Genomic DNA, 25,264 nt, shown 5'->3' with positions numbered 1-25,264 from the left:
GGAAAGCCATGTCTTTATAGATGGAGGGGAGAAAAGTGGTGAAAGGGAAACATTTAAAATGACGAAAAGGAGAGTCAGTTGAAAAGGCAAGATTCCAAAGGCAAGGGCCCATACATCAGGACACAGCTGTAGGGATCACATTGGGAAAGAAGAAAAATAATTCTCCCTTGGTTGGGAATAAATTATCAGCAGATGGGGAGAAAAAGGAATAATTTTATGGCAGAGAGAGGATAAATTCCTGTAAGCTGTCTCTTAAATTCTTGTTCTTGATAAATGAGATGGAAGTACACAGGGTGACCAGCTCATCGCAGTTTACCCACGACTTTTCCAATTTTAGCATGGAAAGTCCCACTTCCTGGGAAATCCCTCGGTCCAAGGTAAGCAGGGATGGCTGGTAACCATAAATGAGTGTCAATTGAGTTTGGCAGGTGTCGTGTGGTGTGGGGTAGTATTTTCTTGAGATAAAGGAAGAAATTTTAGAATAATCCTATGGGGAAACTTGACAGGAGTCAATCAGAGATGGATGCACAGACTGCTGTGCAACGTTGCTGGGCTACCTTATATCTGATCAGGGGATGGGAATTTGTGATGGCATTCTGCAGAGTCTCATCTGCACAGGGTCCTGCTCAGCAGCACGGGAGCAGTAACTGAGCAAATAAAGGAAGGGATCTTGCAGGACAGTTTAGGGAGTCTGTTTCGGTTTGCTGTAGGCAATGCACCTAGATTGTTGTTTGTTTTCAAATTTGGGAAAATGTCAGTTTCTTTTACAGATGAGCTGGAAGAATTTTCCTCAGACTAATTTCTAGTCTGATCATTTCTCACTTGTTCCCCCTCACTACCTTCCTTCTTCTTGTGTTTGGCACGAAAGGACACATTCATATCTCAGCCTGACTCCTGGCCCTGCATCTTCGTGCCTTGATGCTCCGTGAGCTGGCAGCAGCATCATTCCTGGAAGTCATTCAGAGATAGCTAGCAAAAACTTAGCTGTACACAGAAGCGACCAGGAACCATGTAATATTATTCCACTAAAGTCAAATAAAAGAGTCCCCAGCTTATCTCCCTTGATGGCAGATCCCCAAATTGCCTGTGACCATTCAGCACTACTCAACACGAGAAGTGTGACAAAAGAGAGTCAGAATGAAAAGAGACCACCGCTTTAACCAATTGCAGTTAAAATATCTTACTTTTGCAAATTTTACAAAAATATACAACCTTCTAAACACATTGATAAGCCCTCTCTCTGGTCCTTGGAAGGAAGACGGGTGCTGAAGCTTCCTTAGTTTATCCGCACATCTGCCCTGGTGCCCCAGGTTTGTGGCCAGTACTTGGAACCATGGTGCCCTGAATATACATACAGAACTTAAGCTCGGCCATATTAAAAGCCTTATGGCTCCTAAAAGCACCTGACTCTTTTATGCCTTAATACCTGCTGCTGCCTCTGTCTCTGGAGAGCTTTCCAGTGAACAGCTTTCCAGGTAGAAGGAACAGAAGCACAGAGCCCCCGAGGTAAAAATGTGTTTGGTGAATATGTGGCGGGTAAGTTTCAGGTTCAAGAAACAGCAGAGACACCAGTGCTGTTGAAGAAGAATGAGAGAGGAGGAGAGGAGGATGACATGGAGTCAGAGAGATGACCAGGCAGGTTCCTGGGGCTGTGTAGGCACTGCAAAGACTTGACTCTTGCTCTGAGTGAGCTGGGAAGCCAGACAGAGTTTCCAGCAGAGGGCTGAAGTGAACTGACTCCCAATTTTAAAGTATCACTCTGTTGAGAATAAACTGTGGCTACAAGAGAAAGAATTATAGCTTATTTATCTTTGAGTTAAGGGTGGTGAGGGAATATTATTTAAAAGCTGTCAGCAGATTCCCTCTTAAGAAGAAAACATTTGTTTAGGAAAATAAAGCACCCAAGACAATGGCCAAAATGGCGAAGACAAATGTGGAGAGAACTAAATCATTCTGCATAATGGAGATGGAGAAACTTGGAGCTCTGGGGCGGGGGTGAGAAGGAGACTGATGGGCCGGGAGCCTTTGGAGGGAGTGGAGCAGCTCCCAGGCAAGAGGACAGGAGATTCAGGAACAAAGTCAGCTTCCTGCAGTGAAAAGAGGAGGAAAGAAAGAAGGAAGAAAATATGAAGTATTCCATTTTGGATCATCCAACGCACTATTCCAAGATACAGAAAATCCTTCAGAAAATAAAATCTGACACACGCAAATGCCTTCTGTGAGTAGTGTTTTGAGGAAATGAAGGAAAAGGGAGGGCTCTGACCCTTTGGGGTTGACTTGAGTATAGAGAAAAGATCGGGAATAGAGGACAAGATATGAGTACAGCCAACAACTCAAGAATTACAAGTAGGAGGAAGAAAGAACCATAGAAAAACTTTCATGAGAGAGATACCGGGTATCTCATCATGGTAGGAAGGATTCAAGGCATTGCTATTTCAATAGTAAAGGAAGCGGAACTCCAGCACTGGACTGGGTGGAGGCAGGCAATACCCACTGGGGTTACGTCTGTATCCACAGTGTCCTGTACATAATAATAAAGTGGGGAAGGAAGGAATCGACCAACGTTAAGGAATAGAATTCACTTATTAAATGAATTTTGAAATCACTAAGCACAACTTTTTGCTGAGTAGTGATAATATCACATCTAATATGTATATATCTGAGCTTTACCATCATTATGTTTTTACTTTTCAAGCTAACATTTATTTTGAGCTTACTGTGTTCCCAATCCTGTGCTAAGTGCTTTAGAAGAATTCTATGATTTAGGTATCATTACTACCCACTTTAAATACCAGTACACAGAGTCTTAGATAAAGTCACTTGCTCAAGGATGTACAACCTGGGGGCTGGGGGCGGGGGAGGAGGGAGAGCAAAGCCAGGATTTGAATTTGGGTTGTGGATTCCAGAGCCCATGCTTTTAATGACGCCCCTATATACTTCTCTGTCACATGTCACACATCCGTCATCATGCTTCAGCTCACAAACATGCAACTAATTCAAAACATGGACAAACCAAGTGTATTTGGGAAAAAGTCCTAATAGATACTAAAATGTACAATTGGAGCATATTTAAATCCTGTTAAAAAAAATTAACAAGTGTTTATATTACAGGAAATCTAAATATTGTAATACAAAATAGAAATGGACAAAGTGACCTCATATCATAAAATTAAAAACAAGCAAAGAAGCGGGTGGCCCCATGGCTGAGTGGTTAAGTTCACACACTCTGCTTCGGGGGCCTGGGGTTCACCAATTCAGATCCTGGGCGTGGACCTACACACTGCTCATCAAGCCATACCGTGGAGGTATCCCACAAAGAAGAATTAGAATGACGTGCAACAAGGATATACAACTATGTACTGGGGCTTTGGGGAGAAAAGAAAAAAGAGGAAGATTGGCAACAGATGTCAGCTCAGGGCCAATCTTCCTCAACAAAAAAGTATACTTAAAAGAAAAAAAACCACGGAGTCATTAAGCTTTAAAGACAAACATTTTCTAAACACTGGTTTGGAGCTCCATGTCTACAATAGAGCTGTTTTATCAGTCTAATCCAGGCACTGATGCTGTAGCTGGGGTGGTTGGGCGATAAAGGAACTAAAGATTGTACAATTCATGGTATAAATAAGAGGAGTTTTAACCAACATGTCTTGGGCAAGGTTTTTTTCTTTTTTTATTCCTGTTATAGCTGCTCCCAAGATAGATTCAAAATGCTGGCTCAGCCATCCTGGGCTTCTGCAAGACTCACAATCACAGAGTAACATGATCAGATAATCAGAGAAGGGACAAACCGTCAAGAAGAGATTAAGAAAGGGGAGCCCAGAGATGCTGATAAGAACTAAACCTACATTGGCAATTTTTTTTTTACTATTAACTGGAAAATGCCACAGCCTATAAAGTGAGTTTGAAGAAGTAATAAGTTTTTTGCCCTTGAAATACTTTTTTTTGGATGAAATTTAAGTAGTTCAAGTTTTATGAAATTATTGACTTTATAAGGGAGGAAGAAAAGATCATTGGAAATTAGTGAGTGCCCAGTATTTTAGGAATTTCTGCTACTGTTTGCCCCTGGGATTGGCAGCTTTTTCCTAAAAGCTGGGCTATTTGGGCATCTTTTTCTCTCATTTCAAGCTCGTGCAACACAGCTGCATGCACTGAGCACGTGAGCCCGTCAAACACGGAGGAGACTTTGGAAATGGCTTGTTCATCTAACAACATTGATTGGGCACCGACTGTGAGGCGAGCACTGCCTTAGGACTTGGGATCCCAAATTAGAAAGACAGAGTTCCTGTGCTTGAGTCACTCACAGTCCGGAGGAGAGACAGACGTGCAAGCCATCAGAACTGACACTCAGCTAGTGTGCACCAGATGATCTTTCCACTTATGTACAGCTGTATGCCTTCTATTACCTTAGTGCCTATGCCAAAGTAGGTATTAAATATTTTTAATATCACCCCTGTAGGCAATTACAGTGTAATGTATAGTATGTATGTGGTATATCCTATATTAAAAGCACATAGATGATGCCAAAGAAAGAGAGAAAAGACAGTTATCACATCTCAAATTGAAATGGCAATGACAAAAAGCCTCACACGCTCTGTGACCCTCTTTCCAAACATGCCAGCCCATCATGATATTTGTGAAGAAACATAGACGTTTACAGTTGGAAGGGACCCTAGAAATTAACGAGTCCAACATCCCAACTCCACAGAGAAAGAGGTGGAATTACAAAAATGCTTCAGTGACTTCCCACGGTCACCCACCTGGTTAAGATCAGAGATGGAATGAGAATCCAGGTCTTCTCATTTCTAGCCTCAAAACTCTCTGAACTGCTGGCCCACAATTAGTCAGTTGTGAACACACTGTTGGCCTTACCTGGTCTGTGGTTGTTTTGTGCTCACTGCCCTGCCTTCCATGCCTTCCATGATTCTCACCTAATGACTAATAACGTCTCCCTGGAATGGCAGGAAGATTAGAACAAGACACCTGGGCTTAGAGGCGTGAGGGCAGATCCCTATTCTACCACTTACTAGCTCATCACCTTGGAAAGAAATGACCTGATTCCTCTAGATCCTGATTTCCTCGTTGAGAAAATGGAAATATCAATGCCCGCACTTTTGTGAGATTTCAAATAAACTATGCAGATGAAACTTCTTTAGATTCCTTGCCTTCAGACCTTCCCTACGTCAGTCCATTCCCAAAGGGATCTTTCTAAGACAGATGCAATCAAGTTATTCTTCTGCCTAAAAGGGGAAAAACTAAACATCTAATCACAGTATACAAAGCCCTTTACAACCTTGACTCAGCCTTCATTGCAATCTCATCTCCAGGCACTCCCCACAATATTCTGTGTCCCGCTGCCATCGAATGACTTATTCACATTCCCTAAATACGCCAGGCTGTCCTACATCTCTTTTTGCTCATGTGTTTCCACTCCCTGTTATATCCTCTCCCTCCAGATCCACCTCCCACTCATGGATTTGTCTACCTCCCTAATTCATCCTTAAAGACCTTGCTTCAACATTTGACATTTTTTACAACTAGAATGTATTCATGTACTACTTCTGTAATTAAAAGACCAAGTAAATATTCTATTTCAGAGAGAAATTTATGACCATATTTAAATGTCACTTTTTCTGTTACAATTTCCTGACACCCCTTGCCCATTTAATGGTGTTTCTATGGTAACCATATAGTTTATACCTTCCTCTATTATTAATATTATAATGGGTTATGTGTCAAAAGTAGGCAACATGTCTTATTATCTCCCTCATCACCAAGCTCAAGAACTAGACCCATAGAGAGTGCACAAAATGTACCTATGAAAGACTAAATAATATGAAATCGAGGATGCATTACTTACTCTTGGGCAACCCAGACGAGGGCACATATTGGAGTTTTTCTCTTCCAGGGCAGGAAAAAGAGACAAAAGTGAGAAGACCCAGTTTAGGTTTCCATGCAGTAACTTAACAGTAATCCTCTTGCTCTGAAAACTGTCATGTGTGATGTTGTCTAATATAGTGCAGAAAATCTCTAGACTAGCCTTGCCTCCAGAACTGTTTTCTCTGTTCCTGAAAACTTGTAATACTCTATGTCCTTTTTAAAAGGAAAGTTCCAGGGTGGTTGATTAATTTCAACTAGGCACTATGCATACTCTTTGGGTACATGATACCTGTGGAAAACCAATATTAGAGGGACTGTTGGCTTGGTTCTTGTTCTTCTCAGGGTGGATAAAAAAGATGTGGGTAGCATACTGTTCACTGATAATTTTTAGAAGAGAACATAGTTATGAATGTCATATAAATAGTAAACGAACGCGTCTCAAAGATATTTGACTCATTAGTTCTTGAGAAAAAGAGTAAGATGTTACAAACTTTTTGAAAGATAATCCAAAAAAGAGAGAGAAAGAGAAATGTTGAAATAAACATGATTAAACCATGAAAAATTGGCCAATATCAATAGGACAATAATCATTGTCCTATTATAATATCCTATTGTCCTACTGTCCTATAATAATGTCCTATTATAGCATTATAATTATAATAATAATCAACTGCATCTCCATGGGATACAATTTGCCTTTCTATGGAAAAGAATCCTTCACATCATTATCAGTATTCTCCTACTTATAGAATTGTAAAATAGTTTTAGATCTACAATACATAACCTGGAATTGCATGGTAGACCATGCCTAATTTTCCATTGAGCACATCCAACAATCTTTTCTGTCCATTTCTAAGCCTTTCACAATTTTTTTCTTACATCATTCTAACACATTGATACATTAAAGCACTAATGCATTTTCTACAAAAGTATTACTTCTATAAATTTAGCAGCAAGGTTTTTTCTGAGTATCCTACTGAATATTCTGATGGTTCCTCAACACTGCCTTATGACAACATGATCTATAAGATAGAACAGAGTCTCCCAAATTATTTGTTCATAAGATTTAATCGGGGTGTGTCTTAATATTCACATTTCCAGGTCCTTCCCTGGAAATTCTTATTCAGTAGACATGGAAATAGGTATTTTTAATAAGCACCATACATGATGATTTTTATGATCAGGTAGGTTGGGAAGTGTTTAATGAAAGCAAGGCTGAAAATAATCTAATAACGAAATATACTTTTAAGTATCCTTAAGTTAATTAAATAATCTTAAATTTTATTCAACCCCAGAGGCTTGTCGTCTTTTTTTTTATTTTGAAAAGAGGGTCTAAATTCAATACCACTTATTGTCTCCCAGATCATTTAAGTATTTTACCAGAGCATAAATATTAATTGCATCTGAAGCACCTCCCTTTTAACTTTCAAAGGTCCCTGCACTGTCTCTGTATTTTCCTCACCTTACATTGGATAGTGTGATAGCATTCTTTGAGCGACCAAAATTATCCTAAAGTGATCAAGCACAATGACCTGAGGTCAGTCACTAGGAATAGCAGAGGCAGCTGATTTAGCAAAGCCTAAGATATTAGTAGATGAGAGGGAGAGGCAAAGCAGAGGTCCTGAGAAGTGATGTCTGCATTCGAAGAGCAAACTCAAGAACAGATTTTGCACAAGTGCACAAATGGGTAGGAGGAGAGATTTAAGAAACAAATATGGTGGATCCAGATAAATTTCCAGCACAGCACTCTTCAAAGAGAGACTCTTTATTCCCATAACAAGGGCTAAATCTCAGCCAGCACACACCAGTACACTGAAATATTTTTATAATACTTGGCAAATGGTTACCATCCTGAGTCCTGCATCCCTTCCTCCAGCCAGCATCCAGCAACTGCAAAGGTAATATCTGATACAGCAGAGGACCCCCAAACGCCCGCTCCAGCCCTACTGCCAACAACCACTCTGATTGCTTTAGGCTCACATCCTACTGGTGGTTAAATTCTCTGATTACTATTCCTGCCCACAGGATGCCTCCACCAATCTTTCATGGTGCTCTTAACCAGACCTTTGAAACTACCAAAAATAAATCCATTTCCTCCTAGAAAAATGAGAATTTCTGCTGATATTCCAGCATTTGAATCTTCACGTCTTACTAACCTGAAAATGGTAGGCACGTCCTTACATTTGCACGGTGACTTCAAAATGAGATAGTGTGCTAAATGGGGGTTAATTAATTCTTTTGCTAATTCTTACTGAAAAATATTTTGCTCCTTCTTTTCTGCTAATTCCTGTGTAGCTTCCTTCTAAATGTTTCTGAAAATAGTTAGAAAAAGTTTATTGGACATCTATTTATCTGTAAGGGATTATGGTAAATGCTGTTATATTTAAACATAGACCTAAACAAAGCAGTATAATTTAAGCAAGAAGATTATTTTATCACACACTGGCATAATATTTTTCTTTCATGGCCCTATTGTGTAACTCTTAATTCCAGTTTTCTCTACAAACTCTATGTTTCTTATTGAAATGGTTGGGCTTCTCAGTAAACAACTCATGCCAATTCATTTACACACCAGCCTATCTGTGTGGGAAATGGCATTAGTGGGTTACTTACACCACATGTTAGGGGAAAATCCTGCTTCTTTCATTAAGACCTGGGAAAATGCTTTTACAATCCTGTCCTCAGAGTCATCCCATGAAAATTAGTGTATGGACAAGATGAGAGATTTTCCAACTTTGTAGCAGCATTAAGCTTTCTCCAAACAAAATGTTGCACAAAAGCTCGACAGGTGAGCAGGCTTCTCCAGTGAACGCGGGAGGCAGGCAGAGCATTGCCAGCCTCAACCCACGTCTGCGTCCCAGGCAGGCAGCTCTGAGACACCCTAAAGGAGCTACCTAAGATTCCACAAAACACAGTGCGAAACCCATGAAAAAGATGATCACTGAAGTCCTTTCCAACTGTAAAATTTCCAAGAAAATTCTATAATGTGTTCCTACTGCTTGAGTCATTCACTTAGACGAAATGGAGGCTCAGATATGAAGGCTAAGCCACAAACGCACAGCAGAGGACGACATGACGTCATCCATCTTGTAAGAGAAGTGACCGAAAGGAGGCAAAGTGATGCCAGCGTAACTCATTCTCAATCCATTCACATCTCATGATATAACCCAAAGTAAATGTCAGTTGAAGATAAAGTAATATTAGGAATAAATAAAACAATCACAACATAGATTATAGTGATTGTGAGCATTTAGTTGTGGTGCTTAATATATATATATAAATGTACATTCCTACATTCATGCCTACTCACACATACAATATATACTCGTACATTCATGCATGTTCCTCTTCCAGTTTCCCTTGATTGTTTCATTTTGGGGACATCTACAACCCTAACCAGATTCTAAGTTAGACCCCAAAGCCAGTGCTTCTATATGCTGATTTCAACTACTCCTTGGTGACCGGCACTAATCCAATGATTTGAACAACTCGAGAAAAGTTGGAAACTTTACAAATCTAATCCATACCAGACAGGATGACAAGTTACCTGTTAAAAATGTAAATTGGGGGTCCGGCCTGGTGGTGTAGTGGTTAAGTTCACATTCTCCACTTCAGCAGCCCAGGTTTCACAGGTTCAGATCCCAGGTGCAGACCTAGCACCACTTGTCAAGCCATGCTGTGGTGGCATCTCACATAAAATAGAAGAAGATGGGCACAGATGTTAGCTCAGTGACAATCTTCCTCAAGCAAAAAGAGGAAGATTGGCAACAGATGTTAGCTCAGGGCCAATCTTCTTCACACACACACAGACACACAAACTAAATTCAATCACATGATTCGTGGCCTTAAAACACGGCAGAGCTTCCCACCTCTCCTGGACTCAACATGAAATCCAAGACCTTTCATGACTTGGCTCCTGTGGACCTCATCAGCCTCGTCTTGTCCCATTCTCCCCCTGTGCACTTCTGCTCCTGATGTGGCAGCTTGGCCTTCTCTCAGTTTCATGCTGTCTCTCATGTCATTGGGACCTTAACTGCACCATCCCTCAGCCTGGAAGACTCATCTTTTCAGGCTGCTGCTCTCACAGTCTATTCATCCCGCAGACTTCAGTTTGGGCTCACCTGCTCAGAGAAACCCTCCTTGATCTGTCTACCTCAGGAATCTTGATATATATGCCAAATAGCATCTTATACATTTTCACAAAACTTTGCATATTTGATAAAATTATTTGTTTCCTTTCTGAATTCTTGTTGCCAGTAAATTTCACGTGGACAGAGCCGTGCCCATCTTGTTTATCCCTACAGCCCCAGCACTCTCATATACCTGGCAGCTGGCAGATATTCATAAATATTTACTGACATCAAAGAACACGTAGAAAATTTACAAGTTTCTGAATTCATTCCTTAATGGCAAGTAGTGGTTTTAAACTCACTTTCTTATAACTAAAAAAATATTTAAATTTTCTTTTATTCTAAAAGATTTTATGATGCCTTCAAATTTTTGAATTAAATGGAATATTCTGAATATATATGCTTTTATAGAGCCATCTAGTGTCCATTTTGTTTAGTGAAGCTAAACAATGAAATAAGGTCAGAAAAACCATAATATGCATAATAGTGAGGCATGCATAATCTCCATCTGGCGGTAGCAATTTAATGCATCAACTGGCCACTTGAATGACTTTTTTTTCCTAAGCTATCTCTGCCCTTCACCTTTGTATTAGTCATTCCAGAATTCTGGTACCTAAAATTGGATGAGAGATGTCTGGCCGATGCAGATATTGAACAAGTGTGCAGCTACCAGCTCCCTCCTGAATCCCCACTAAGAGGACAGCAAGGGAACAAAATATGCATAAACGTATAAAGATAAAAAGAACAGGATAGGAAACAACAGCAGGTAAGAGATGTGACAACATTTTGGATCTTAGAAAGAAAGAGAACGAGCAGTAATTGGCATTGCTGTTAGAGAAAGCTGAGAGCTAAGAAAGACCATGGCGGAAGCCAGTAAGAAGACGAACCTCAGAACATCTCAAAAATTGAAGGCACTAGTAAAGTTACAATCCTTCTCAAGAAGCTCCTGTAGGATATACACTCCAGCAGAGTATAAACCAAGAAAAAAATAAACATTGTATCCAGGACACAGAATATCCAACAAAGGAAAGAGGTAAAAGGAACTCTCAGGAAGATCAAGTGAAGCACAAAGTCTCAGGACCCCAGCTGGGAAGTAAGCATGGAAAGCAAGCGGTGCAAACTGGAGCAGAAGGACGGGCGTCCCTCAGAAATGTCTCAAAACACAACAGAACACACCTCCTCTTCGGATACGAGGAGAGGATACCACAGTTGTGGCAGAATATTTGGAAATGAATTAGTCATAGGTACGTAGAAAATGTAGAACATTTTTGTAAGAGACAAGAAAAAAATATGTACACAACAAATCGCTCAGCTGAGACATATTTAAAAAGTAATAATACTGTCAAAACTAAATACTTATTGAATCAATTGTGATATAAGTACAATGAGAAGATGGGAAGAGAGAAAATAGTGGGGGTGGTGGATGCATGTAAAAGAGCTAAGTTTCTTTAGCTAAATATTTTAATACCTAAACTGAAAAATTAAAATATAACAGTAAAATTACATCATTTAGAAATATGGAGACAAACTTAGAAAAGAACAGAAAGTGGTTTCCTCTGGGAGAAGGAATTAGGGGTGGATGGAAGCAGACAAATTTTTTTTATTACGTCTTGACTTATAAATTATGTGCGTATATATGTTTAATAAAAATGTGTATCTTGTATATTTTTCTTTCTTTCCTTGCTTTCCCATTGTGCATTCCCATACTGAGCCACTGTGTGAAGCAACACATTTTCAGGTTCCATCTAAAAGGTCCCAGTGTTGATGGCCTCATTACACTTCATTTGGAACTCGGATCACATGATATTGAAAACCTGAGCTCTTAATGTTTGACGCATGCACAAAAGACCCCTTGCCACTTCTGTAAAAGTTCCACAGCAATGGTTGCTTTAGTAGACTGGCCAATTTGTTCTCTCGGTGGGGACATTTTTGTGATGTCTGGCATGAGAAAGAACTTGTCCTGAAAGAGCCACAAGTTATCCTCGTGCAATTTCCTACCAGATTTTTAACCAGATTAACTCTTTTTTTTTTGAAGTTGGAGTCAACTGCTGGTATTTTATAGCAGTGACTTTGAATCTGTCTAAATAATCGGCTTCTTGAGGTATTAAGTGGACCAGTACTTTACTGCGGGCTGCCTCTCAGATGTGATCAATCAGCCAGGGTGTTTCTTTTAGCCTCAAGGTATGGACTTGTATTTGTATAATAGTCGCCTTTGTAGAAAGCATTAAGGCACTTAAAAGTTCTTAAATGGGTTGATCATTCTAAATTGAGATTCGGCCAGAGGTAAAAGGAAAAACCTCTAATTTTTCCATCATTCCCAAGTCATGGACTGCTCCAGACGCAGACCTGTTCTCAGGGCATGTATTAACTCCATGATTAGCACTTGCTAGTTGTCAAGCTCTGGTGAGTGTGATAAATTCTGCCATCTGGGCTGATTGTACCTCTAAAAATGGGTCGTATTCTGGGCAACAAACAGTTGAACATGTTGCTTATGCATCTCATGTCTTGGGGCTCCTTAATCTAAATGGTGGGCCGCCTACCACTGTAACCTGAAAAAGATGCATTTCCCAGCAGATGACAGGTTTGCAGAGATCTTTTCCAGAACCAGACTCCCATGGGATAAGAAAAAAAAAAAAAGGCAAGCATAGGTCAGGTTTTCATAAGGTTTTTGACAAGTGACCACAGGCAACGTGTGTCAAAGGACGCCATTCTGAGGAGAAACCTGAATTCCTCAGGTCCCAGGACTGACTCCAAGAATACACTCCACGGCAGCTGTGCCCATCTTATTCTCTATGGACTCCCTCTAATAGAATCACAACAAATAGTGACAAGGAGAGACAGAGAAAATAGTCTTATTGTCACTAAAAAGGGAATTTTCCACCAAGGAAAAGATTTTTCAAATCTGATCACATAATCAAACGATACTTAAAAGCGATCTAATTTCCTAGGAGACAAAATTAATTTAGCATTTTGTGTAATCAGAGGTCAGACCCAAGGTAACCCCTAGCCCACTATTGCAATCAGAGATGACCCCACGCAGCAGACTTTGGGATGCTCCATGGAGCACACTGATTTAGAGTGGAGGGTCTCTGGCTGCGGCAATGAGGGTTTCTTACATGGATCTTGGTAGCACTTCCACATCGCTGAGTTCCCAAAAATACTACCAAAGCTTAATCAACCAAAGTTAATTTATTAGAATGCACTGCAGGAAGGTAAAATTTCACTCCAATTTTTTTAGAATATGCAGAAAAAAGTGGTATGCTTTGAAGATCTCCAATTTGCTAATTTCGGATAATAGCATCTCTCTCTTTTTTAGAAAAAAAAAATATATACCTTGGGAGAAAGTGCTCTGATCATCTATTTGAATCTCTTTTTAAATTGTCATTGATTAGGAAAAAGCAGTCTTTGTGTGAATTCAGGCCTGTACATATCTGGTCACATAAAATTGTACAAGACAGGACAACTTCATTGCACACTTTCAACGCTAAATGAAGTGCCACGTGCAGGCTCTGGTACCCACACTGGACGTATGTTCTTGTCATTCCCCGATGGTCAGTAAATGATGGAATAACAAATAAGTGTGCAACACGCCACCCAAAATAATAGCTTGCAGTTTTAGAATTTTCCTTCTTCTTGAATATTTTGCTTTTCTGCCTTTACATGTATTTTAAGGAAGATATGCAGATGTGACACTTGTTCATAAGTTAATTTTGAAACAAATGTCCTGTTACTCTCATATTAAGCTCCTGGATCAATTTAATAGAGAGACATCCTGATATTAGTAGCAAATTGTTAAATACTAGTTTTTAGCATGTCAAATGTACTCAGTAAACTTGTGGGAATAATAAAAAAAATAGATGTGAGAGAGAAACAGAGAGACTGTGGAGCTCTCAACCTTCCATCATTTCTTTTCATAGAGAATTCACTGAGACAAGGCACAAATAGCTTAGTAAATTTCATTTCAAACAAAAATTTATTATATGCTTGTATCTCTTTCAATACGATAATCATCCAAACATTTTCTCTCTAATCTTTCCAAAATAAGTTACTGAATTAATTTATTCCAATATTTATCAAAAGATAGAAATTTTAGATTGTGTCCATTGTAAAATTTCAATTAAGTAGAATTTAGAGAAAATTGGATATTTGGGCAATGTAACTTAACAACTAACTAAATATCACGCTGTACAATGTAAAGGTACATGTCAAAAGTAGAATAAATATCTTTATAAATAAATTAATAAATGTCTATTTGGATGAGGTATGTGTATGTTTTAAATAAGTTTACACTAACAAAAATGTTGCACAGAAGGTAAAAGGGATTCCCATATAGCTGGCAACCACATTCACCAATTGTTAACATTGTATCACCTTTGCTTTATCATTCTCTCTCAAATATATAATCATTTGAGAGTCTGCTATAGGCATCTCGTCCCTTTACCTCTAAATTCTTCAGATATAATTCCAAAGAAAAAGGACATTCTTATAAACAGGTACAACAACTTAACAAAATCAGGAAATTTGACATCAATATAATGCCATTATCAAATGTGCAGCCCACATTCAAATTACACCAACTGTCTAAACAATGTTCTTCTATCATTTTTTTCCCAATTCAGGATCCAATCCGGGATCACACCTTGCATTTATTTGTTATTTGTCTTTAATCTCCTTAAATCTAGAAATACCTCAACCTTTTTGCTTTTCATGACATTGACATTTTTGAAAAGTATGGTCACTTTTGTAAAATGTCCCTTAATGTGGGTTGCTCATAAGTTTCTCTGTAGTCATGCATTTCGGTAGGAACAACCACTAGCTGTCAGTTGTTCTATTACTCGTTAGCCTAGATTTGGAAACTTGGCTAAGATAGGATCCTTCTGCTTTCTCCAATGTAGTTGCTATTTTTCCCTTTGAAATGAGTAAATAATATCTAGGGAAAAACTTTAGAAGTGTTAAATATTCTGTCATCAAACTTTCACCCAAATTTTAGCAGCCATCGAACATTCTTGTCTCAATCAATTACTACTAGGATTGTGGCAAAAAGATTTTTAACTTCATTATTTCTTCTAATTTTATTAATTCTAGTCTATTGTGCAGAGTTTTTAAATCTCTGGATCCTTGTAATCAACCTCTCTCTGAAAGAAAACAAAAGTATATAGCACTACTTGGGTTTAAATCTGATTTTATAGTATTTTCTTTTCTCTTAAAAATTTAAAAAGTTCTTCCTAGATAAAGGTGAAGTCTACCAAGCCTAACATTGGTAATGTACAAACCCAATATTTACTTAATGTTAAACATCAAATGCCAGCACTCTTGCTTTTTAACTTTGTTGTCTTTTTTTGTGTTCACCAATTAACATGTCTTGCAACTTTTAAAACATATTAACTACAGTATTTCTGCAAAACAGAAAAACCTAAGTGAAATAATATATTTCATAAGATGAGGGGTTTTCATACAATGGGGGATTGAGCTACCTAATTCCCACATTTTGCAGATGAGGAAACAAAGTCCTCAAAGGGGCAAATTAACTATCCAAGGTCACATCAATAATTAGGAACAAAACAGACTCTGGAGCAGAGATCCCATCTCCTACATGCTAAATTATCTATAAAGCATGCTAATTAAGAAAAATAAAATCTCCTAACACAAAATGGTTAAAAAAACAAGCTTTCATATTTCGCCTCAGATAGTTAGGTATTTTGAGAGCTAAGTAGGAAAAAAGGATCATGACTAATGACCTTTCAAAAATTATTAAAATTACAAAATTGGAGAGCACCAAGCTTCCAAAAGCCATAGGGTTTTTTCTGAGAAGCAGGGCTTTATTCAGTCACATAATAGGTGCGAGGACCTTTCTGTCTCCCAAAGTGTTATTGAAATACTCCTTGCCCAGCGAGAGTCACCCAGCTGTCAGGGCTGCATGTTCAGCGGCACCCGTGCTGCCTGCTCTCAGAGATGCAGAGATAAGGGCAGCTATCCTAGAAGTGGGGGCACAGTACTCGGTCGGTGACCAGTAGATCCCAAGGTTCTCCATCTTCTGATCCTCCTACTGTCTCAGCATGAGGTGCCTGCAGAACATTGTTGCCAGCCGAGTTTGGTTCCCAGCCTTTCTATGCCCTGTATTCTAAAGTAGACCTCCTGAAAAAGGATTTTGTTTAGCAATTTTGCAGTCTTCAGAAATTTTGTTGTTTGAAGCTTGAGGACATGGTTTCAGTCCATATGGGGATAACAGTCACCTGCATTATTACTTTAACTGGAATTGTGCTCAGTTACAGGATGAAGGGGCTTTGGATCAGACTTGTGAACACTCTGAGTGATGAGCTTTCTGAAGCCTCCGAGGGTAAAGAAGACTTTGGACAAGTTCCTTCATATTCACACCTGGAGGTCCTGGTTCATACAGCAGGGAAATACATTTCTCTGAAATATATAGTTTCCTTTCTTCATTCCTTCATTTGCTCAAAAATGTATACCAAATGCCTACTGTATGCAGGCACTCTTCTAGGGTTAGAGATACAGAAGTAAACAATTGGAAAATGTTCCACTTTCACAAAGCTTATATTCTAATAGAATCATAGAGGGAGATAGGCAATAAATAATCAAAAAACAAATAATGTGTCAGGGGAAGATACTTGCTATAGCCATACATTGAGCAAGTTAAGGAAATAGAGTGACTTAGGAAGGCTGCTGACACAAGGTGCTCAGAGAGAGCGCTCTGGTTAGACAACACTTGAACAGAGATCTGAAGTGAGGGATGAAACCATCAGCTATTAGGGGAAATGCCCTTTTGGAAGAGGAACAGCATGGCCCTAAGTTGGGAATATGCCTCATGAATCAGAGATCAATAAGAAGGCCTTTGTGGCTTGAGGAAAGCAAGAGAGGTAGGAAGGAAGGCAAGAGAGAAGACAGGTAGGACATGAGGTCAGAGAGGGAGCAAGGAAGAGGTGGAAGCTGAATCATGCAGTTTACAGGCCATGGCAAAGACTTTGGCTATTACATTGAGTGAGATGGGATGACTTTTGAAGCTATATGACCCAACTTAAGTATCAAAAGAATTTCTCCAGCGGTTGTGTTAAAGAGACTGCAGAGAATCAAGAATGGAAGAGAAGAGACCAACTAGGAGCCACTTTAGTAATAATCAGTGTTGCATTGAGTAGGATAGTAGCTGTTGGGGTAGTGAGACAGGATAGGAACTCATTTATATTTTGTAAGTAGAGTCAAGATGATATCCTGACAGAGTCAATGTGACATATGATATCAAAGAGTCACCATGGATGATTTCAACACAGTAGAAAGGAATGAGTTTCATTAATCAAGATGGGAAGACAAGTGATGAGGTGTGGGAGGTGAAGATCAAGAGTTCAGTTTGAACATGTTAAATGTGAAATGCCTATCAAATATCCAATTTTAGAGACGTAAAATAAACAGTTGGATAAATGAATCAGAATTTCAAGGAAGAGGTCCAAGTTCAAGAAATAAAATTTGCAAGGAGAGCGTGTACAGATAGTGATTAAATCTGTGAAAATGGAGGACATCAGCAGGCAAGAAGTAAAAAGAGTAGAGAAGAGCTCCAAAATCTAAGCTCTGGTACATTTTAGAGATATGTGAGCTGGGATAGGAAAGGAGCCAGCAAAGGAGATGGAGAAGGAGCAATGAGTGCAGTGAGAGGAAAACCCAGAGAACGTGGTGTCCTTTGTCAAGTGAAGAAAATGTATCAAGGAGGAGAGAGTGTTCAACCAAGACAAATGCTGCTAATCGGTCAAGTAAAAGGAGGTCTGAAATTGGGCCATTGGATTTAGTGATGTAGAGATCATGGGAGAACCTGACAGAAGTTTCAGCTGAGTAGTGGAGATAAAAGCCTTAGGAGAGTGGATATAAGAGAGAATATTCTATATACTAATAACAAACTAGCAGAAAGAGAAATTAAGAAAACAGCCCCATTTACAATTGCATCAAAGAGAATAAAACACGTGGAAACAAATTTACCAAGGAGGTGAAAGACCTGTGCACTGAAAACTGTAAAACACTGATGAAAGAAATTGAAGACGACACAAATAAATGGAAAGATATTCTGTGCTCTTGGATTGAAAGATTTAATATTGTTAAAATGGCCATACTACCCAAAGCAATCTACAGATTCAGTGTTATCCCTATCAAAATTCTAATGGCATTTTCCACAGAAATAGAACAAACAACCCTAAAATTTGTATGAAACTACAAAAGACCCTGAAGAGCCAAAGCAATCTTGAAAAAGAACAAAGCTGGAGGCATCATGATTCCTGATTTCAAACTATATTACAAAGCTATAGTAATCAAAACGGTATGGTATTGGCATAAAAACAGACACACAGATCAATGGAATAGAATAGGAAGCCCAGAAATAAACCCACATGTATATGGTCAATTAATTTATGTCAAAGGAGCCAAGAATATACCATGGGGAAATGACAGTCTCTTCAATAATGCTCCTGGGAAAATTGGACCGCCACATGCAAAAGAATGAAACTATACCATTGTCTTACATTATACACAAAAATTAACTTAAAATAGATTAAATACTTAACTGTAAGACCTGAAACCATATAATTCCTAGAAGAAAATATAGGTGGTAAGCTCCTTGACATTGGTCTTCGTGATGACTTCTTGGATTTGACACCAAAAGCAAACATAAATAAGTGGAAGCACATCAAACTAAAAGCTTCTGTATAGCAAAGGAAACCTTCAAGAAAATGAAGAGGCAACCCACTGAATGGGAGAAAATATTTGCAAATCATGTATCTGACAATGCATTAATATCCAAAATATATAAAGAACCCCTACAACTCAATAGCAAGAAAACAATTTCATTAAAAAACGGACAGAGGATGTGAATAGACACTTTTCCAAAGAAGACATGCAACTGGCCAACAGACGTATGAAAATTTGCTCAACATCATTAATCAGAGAAATGCAAATCAAGACGACAATGAGCTCTTCCCTCTCACCTGTTAGGGTGGTTATTATCAAAGAAACAAGAAATAACAGATTTTGACAAGGATGTGGAGAGAAGGGAACCCTTGTGCACTGTTGGTATGACTATAAATTGATGCAGCCACTATGGAAAAGAGAATGGAAGTTCCTCAAAAAATTAAAAATATGACTACCGTATGATCCAGCAATTCCACTTCTGGGTATTTATCTGCAGAAAATGAAAACACTAACTTGAAAAGATTTCTACACCTCCATGTTCGTTGCAACACTATTTACAATAGCCACACATGGAAGGAAGCTTTGTGCCCAATGATGGATGAATGGATAAAGAAAAGGTAGTACATACATATATATATATATATATATATATATATATATATATATTTATACAATGGAATATTATTCAGCCATAAAAAAGGGGAATTTTGCCACTTGTGACAACATGGATGGAACTTCAGGGCACTATGCTAAGTGAAATGTCAGAAAGAGAAAGACAAAGGCCATATGATCTTACTTACACATAGAATCTTTAAAAAAATCAATTCATAAATTCAGAAAACAGATTAGTGGTTGTCAGAGGCAAGGTTGGGGGACAGCAAAACGGGTGAAGGTAGTCAAAAGGCACAAACTTCCAGCTATAAAATAAATGTCCTGTGGATGTAATGTACAGCATGGTGACTACAGTTAATAATACTGTATTGTATATTTGAAAGTTGCTGAGAGTAAATCTTAGAAGTTCTCATCATAAGAAAAAAAGATTGTATCTACGCGTAGTGATGGATGTTACCTAGATGTCTTTCTTGTCGTGATCATTTCACAATATATACAAATATCAAATCATTATGTTGTACACCTGAAACTAGTATAATGTTATATGTCAACTACACCTCAATTTAAAAAAAAAAAACAGAATGCTCTGGCATATTTCGAAATGGTTCCTCTCCTCTTCCTCCTACTGAAAACATAAGGGGACTGTTCTCTGATACTCACTATGAGGACCTGGTATAGCTCCTTGAGATAAAACTCCCAAAAGAGTGTGGGGCCTCATATAACCAGTTCCCCTTGGGGTTTTATCTCCCAGACTCGTCCACGTAGAGCCTCTGGCAATTCGTCAACCACATTTTGGTTTTCCTGTCCTGGTACTGGGCCTTGCAGAGGACCGCTTGTGAAATTCTGCTCAGGGAAGTTGTGATTCTCTGTATCTGCCTGTTTGTCTCTGCTATTTGGAGGGCAACAGTTTTCCCTGTGGCCTCAGCTTTCTGACAGATCCACAAGTTGTTGATTTTTTCTGTTTGTTCAGCCTTAAAAAGCCATTGTTAGGACAAAGTGAACACTTCTGAGCTATTTACCAGAATCCAGAAGTCTTGATGTAATATATTAATTACCTCCCCCAGTTGTTTAGTCTGGGTGTTAATTTAGAGTCCAGAGTCTCTTTCTGCTCCATTGAGCTGTTCAGACGGTTCAATGATCAGCATCCTCTCCCTCTCACTAGAGGTATTGTTTTACGTAGATTTTCTGTACAAATCATTCCCTGACAGGCTGAGGACACATAGAAACCTCTAGCCCAAGCTCACTGCTCGCTCTTCCCCTCAACAGCTTCCAATCCCTGAGACCAGCACGTATATCATCTGGATCCAAATAAAGTGGATAGGATGCCTCCTGGTTCTCCTTCCAATCCACACGTATCCTTGTCCTGGCTCCTCTACTCTCTCTAATTTTTTTTTTCATCACCATATCTGGCTTTGGTATCAACAATTCAGAGAAAATAGAAAAAGGGACCACACTTCATCCCTACCCCCATTTCCACCATAGGTGCTTCCATGTGCAACTTTTATTGTGAAGACAAGATCGGTTAGAGAAAGGAGAAGGGCAGGTTCTGTGCAATTCTAAAATTTGTTCTATTTCTACCATTCCGTACTGTAAGGAGTAACGTAGACTAAAGTAAGGGCTTTACTTTACTCAAAACACGTGCTCTCCTAAAATTCAGTATAAATTCCTCATCTGAATTATGGAACGACAATAATAAAAGAATTTACTTTATCTTTTGTGTCACCAGCTGTGCCATCTTCTTTCTCACAGATAGGACAAAGGCACCGGCACAAAGATCACAGGCAAGGCCACTCTGTAGAACGGTGGACATTCTTTCTACGTAAACTGATTCTGAGTGAGGATAAAAATTTCCTGACCAGCTTCCCCACCCTCAAGCTATGGATTTTAAACAATGCCAAAAGAATTTAAGGGCCACCGTGTTGAGGATCTTTGTCTAGTTTGTTCACTGATGTATCTAGAGGACCTAAAACAATGTACATTTGAGTGCTTTTATAAATATTCATAGAATGACTGAGTGAAGGGCAGAGAGGACCTTGGTTTAACATACCAAAACTTGGAGGCAGTGTTCTGGAGATACAGCTCAAAGAAGCACTCTAACAATGCAAAGTTGAAAAATCCATTTTAATGTTCATTTGATGTTTGACGGTTGACAGTTTTGACTCCCTTTCTCTTTCTGCTCAACATCTGGGCAATCTGATAAGAAAGGCTGGTGCTCCCTCCATCGGCAACAACAGGAACTTACAATCACACAAGCTGCATCTCATTCAAATGGGAACTCTCATCGCAGCCCCGCCCCCTAACCACCAAAGAACCCCAAGCTGGTAATTCCTGCCTGCCGTGTTCTTGCACCTGCTCAGGACCCTGCCCTGTCCCCCAGAAGAAGTCTCATTATGAGAATAACAGCCCTTCCATACCCTCTTAGTGCATAGTCTTCACAGCTGAACCCAATTTTGAATGGTGGGAGTGGGGATGCCCCCCATGTCAGTGGAGTGTCTACATCTTTGGTGATTAGTTTTTTTATCCTAAAAAAAGAATGTTAATTCCGTAATATATGCATGTTTAAAGTAAATCCTTCAAAATAAATTTTGAGTGCTTAAATAATTGCTTCAAAAATTTTCCAAAAGTACTTTTACTGAAATTGACACCTCAGGAAGATGAATAACATTTACGCCATGGCTTCACCTATTCCTGACATACAGTTGTTTGAGCAATGAGTGTTTTGGTTCAGAGATATAGATTCAGTCCCATTCCATTAAGTTAGAAATGAAGGAAATTGATGCAGAGAAAACAAAGGGAAATTTTTAAGGTTACACAGTCAGCCAGAATAGAGCTCGTATGATTCCAAAATGTCAAATACTCCCAAAATCTAGTTTATTATTTTATTTTCATATATCTAACACAACATCTACTGCAATCAAGGAGTTTCTATAAGTTATTCAGAAGCATAATCAAACATAAACAGCAATTACAAATTGCTATCTTTTGGGTTTTGGGGGCTGCTTCATCTTTTTATTGTGGTTAAACTTATATGACATAAAATGTACTCTTTTAACTATTTTTAAGTGTACATTTCTGTACACTCGGCATTAAGCATATTCACATTGTCTGGCAACTATCACCATCATCCATCTCCAGAACGTTTGCATTTTCCCAAACTAAGACTCCGTACTCATCAAACACTAACTCCCTATTTCCTTCTTTCCCCAGACACTGGCGACCACCATTTTGCTTTCTGTGTCTATGTATACAAATTGCTATCTTAGGAATTAAAAATATAGAGACAAAGGGAGACTGTCGAGCAAACAGCTACAAAAAGCAGCGAGCATCTTTTTTGCCTACCTGTTGGCCATTTGTATGTGTTGCCTGGGAAAATGTCTATTCAAGCCCTCTGACCATTTTTTAATTGAATTGTTTGGTCTTTTGCTCTTGAGTTATATGAGTTCCTTATATATTCTGCATATTAATCCCTTATCAGATAGATGGTTAGCAAATATTTTCTCCCATCCCATAGGTTGCATTTTCATTTTGTGACTGCTTCTTTTGCTGTACAGAAGCTTTTTAGTTCGACGTAGTCCCACTTGCTTATTTTTTGCTTTTGTTGCTTGCTCTTTTGGTGTGATATCCAAAAAATCATTGGTGAGACCAACGTCAAGGAGTTTCTCTCCCATATTTTCTTGTAGGAATTTTACAGTATCAGATCTTCTATTTAAGTCTTTGATCCATTTTGAGTTACTTTTTGTGAATGGTGTAAGATAGGGGTCCAACGCCTTTCTTTTGCTTGTGAATATACAGTTTTCCCAACACCATTTATTGAAAAGACTATTTTTTCCCATTGAGTATTCTCGGCTCCTTTGTCAAATATTAGTTGACGATATATGCACGGGTTTATTTCTGGGCGCTCTGTCCTGTTCCATTGGTCTATATGTGTTTTTACGCCAGAAAAAGAACTATAGACTATTCCCAAGGAGTTTTTCTTGTAACTGCAGTAATATGTCTAGAGATCTTCAGAATACTCTTCTTACAGCCCAGACTTGAATTAAAGTCTACTGGCTTGGTTGAAATAAGATGCAATGACAGACCATTGTAATTTGGCCACTGGTGAGAGAAGAGCGAGGCTAACTCTGCACTCGTGGCCATGAGTCAGACGTCAGTACTCCGTCACCCCTAATCCAGTCCCTGCACAGGGGAGGCCCCGATGAGATTGCATAATATAGGACCTATGGAGAAGTCACCAAGAAAAAGACCAACTTTCACGGTTTATGTTGTCACGGAATTGGTTCTTGGCTTTTTGTGGCTTTACAGATTTATTTATTTATAACTAACATCATGAATATATATGAACATGTATGTAAAAATGTATACAGGGCCAGCCCTGTGGCCGAGTGGTTAAGTTTGCGTGTTCCACTTCAGTGGCCCAGGGTTTCGCCAGTTTGGATCCTGGGCGCAGACCGAGCACAGCTCATCAAGCCGTACTGAGGTGGCATCCTACATAGCAGAGCCAGAAGGACCTATAACTAGAATACAGCTATGTACTGGGGGACTTTGGGGAGAAGAAGAAAAAAAAAAAGATTGGCAACAGATGTTAGCTCAGGTGCCAATGTTTGGAAAAAACAAATAAAAATATATACAATTTTTCTTTTTTTTTGAGGAAGATTAGACCTGAGCTAACTGCTGCCAAGCCTCCTCTTTTTGCTGAGGAAGACTTGCCCTGAACTAATATCCATGCCCATCTTCCTCTACTTTATATGTGGGACGCCTACCACAGCATGGCTTGCCAAGTAATGCCACGTCCACACCCAGGATCCAAACTGGCGAACCCGGGCTGCAGAAGCAGAATGTGCAAACTTAACCGCTGTGCCACTGGGTCAGCCCCAAAAATATATAAAATTCAACTTCAATTAATTTATTATTTAATTAATTAATTTAAGTAAATAGCTGGGTAACTTTGGCATATTATTTAATTTCTTATCCCTTAATATCTTCATCTATCTGTACTATATCGCCACGTGGCTGATTTGATTTAATGAGTTAATGTAAGTCTTAAACACAGTTCCCAGCACATAATAGGTGCCATGTAAATGTCAGCTATCATTACAATTATTACTCTGTTGAATATCACAGGTAGTACATAAAAAATCTTTGTTTATATACATCTTCTCCAGATAGGAGCTTCTGGAGGATAAGACTCATTCATTCAACAGATTTCCTGAGACATACCTTGTACCCTGAGCTGGACCAGACAGCAGGGTGACAATGATGAACAAGACGCAGATCACGTCTTCGTGATCCTGTACACGTGTTGATTAGCATGGTCTCTGGCAAACAGCAGAAGCTCAAAAGAGTGCGACCTCATCATTAAGTAGCTGAAAATATAGAAAAACAAATTATATTGAAAAGATGATTTATGCCCCTATAAGAATGTTGACAGGGGAAATGTAAAACCTTAAATATGTATACCAAGGGATCTGCTTGTCGAAAAGTAAGTCTGGTTTGCAACTAACTACAAAATGTCTTTAAAGCACCTTTGAGAAGCTGAAGCACTCTGTGTATAATGCGGATAGTGAGAATTAAAATAACAAGACTATGAAACTGACATTTATGGATCCCTAATATACATGAGGCACACTACTGAGAGCTTTTCACTAGTATTTGCTTTATAGATAAATGACCTCATTTAATCCTATTGAAGAAAAAATAAGATAGGGAATAAGACGGGGATTATCAGTACTATTTTTAAAAGAATAAAATTGAAAATCAGTAAGTTAAGTGACAGATCTGCCAGTAGGTGGCAGAGGTGTGTGTGATTCAAACCAAGATCTGCTCAGAAATGGCGCACAGGTGGTTAAAACCTTGCACTTTTTGTCATTCTACACAAACTTCCTTAGGGTACAAACTTAAAGAATTACTTGTTTAAGGGTCAAAATCAATGAGATTACATATCCGTAGAAAAAACCTGACTTGCA

At 38.9% G+C, this 25,264-nt stretch overlaps 1 long non-coding RNA gene across 1 annotated transcript in view; it reads right to left on the bottom strand.

Annotated features, from left to right (window-relative positions):
- Positions 1 to 25,264, bottom strand: part of LOC103554292 (uncharacterized) — a 59,376-nt gene that overhangs the window by 15,308 nt on the left and 18,804 nt on the right. Inside the window, exons 3-5 of the long non-coding RNA XR_011543329.1 lie at positions 24,519 to 24,664; positions 9,425 to 9,565; positions 5,858 to 5,898 (exon numbers count right to left, since the gene is read on the bottom strand). This is a non-coding gene — a long non-coding RNA (uncharacterized lncRNA). The remainder of the gene's footprint in view (positions 1 to 5,857; positions 5,899 to 9,424; positions 9,566 to 24,518; positions 24,665 to 25,264) is intronic.

Source organism: Equus przewalskii, chromosome 8 (assembly GCF_037783145.1).
Source record: "Equus przewalskii isolate Varuska chromosome 8, EquPr2, whole genome shotgun sequence".
In the NCBI taxonomy this organism is placed as follows: Eukaryota; Metazoa; Chordata; class Mammalia; order Perissodactyla; family Equidae; genus Equus; species Equus przewalskii.
Note: the sequence above shows the minus strand (reverse complement) of the source record. Positions and strands in the feature narration are given on the sequence as shown.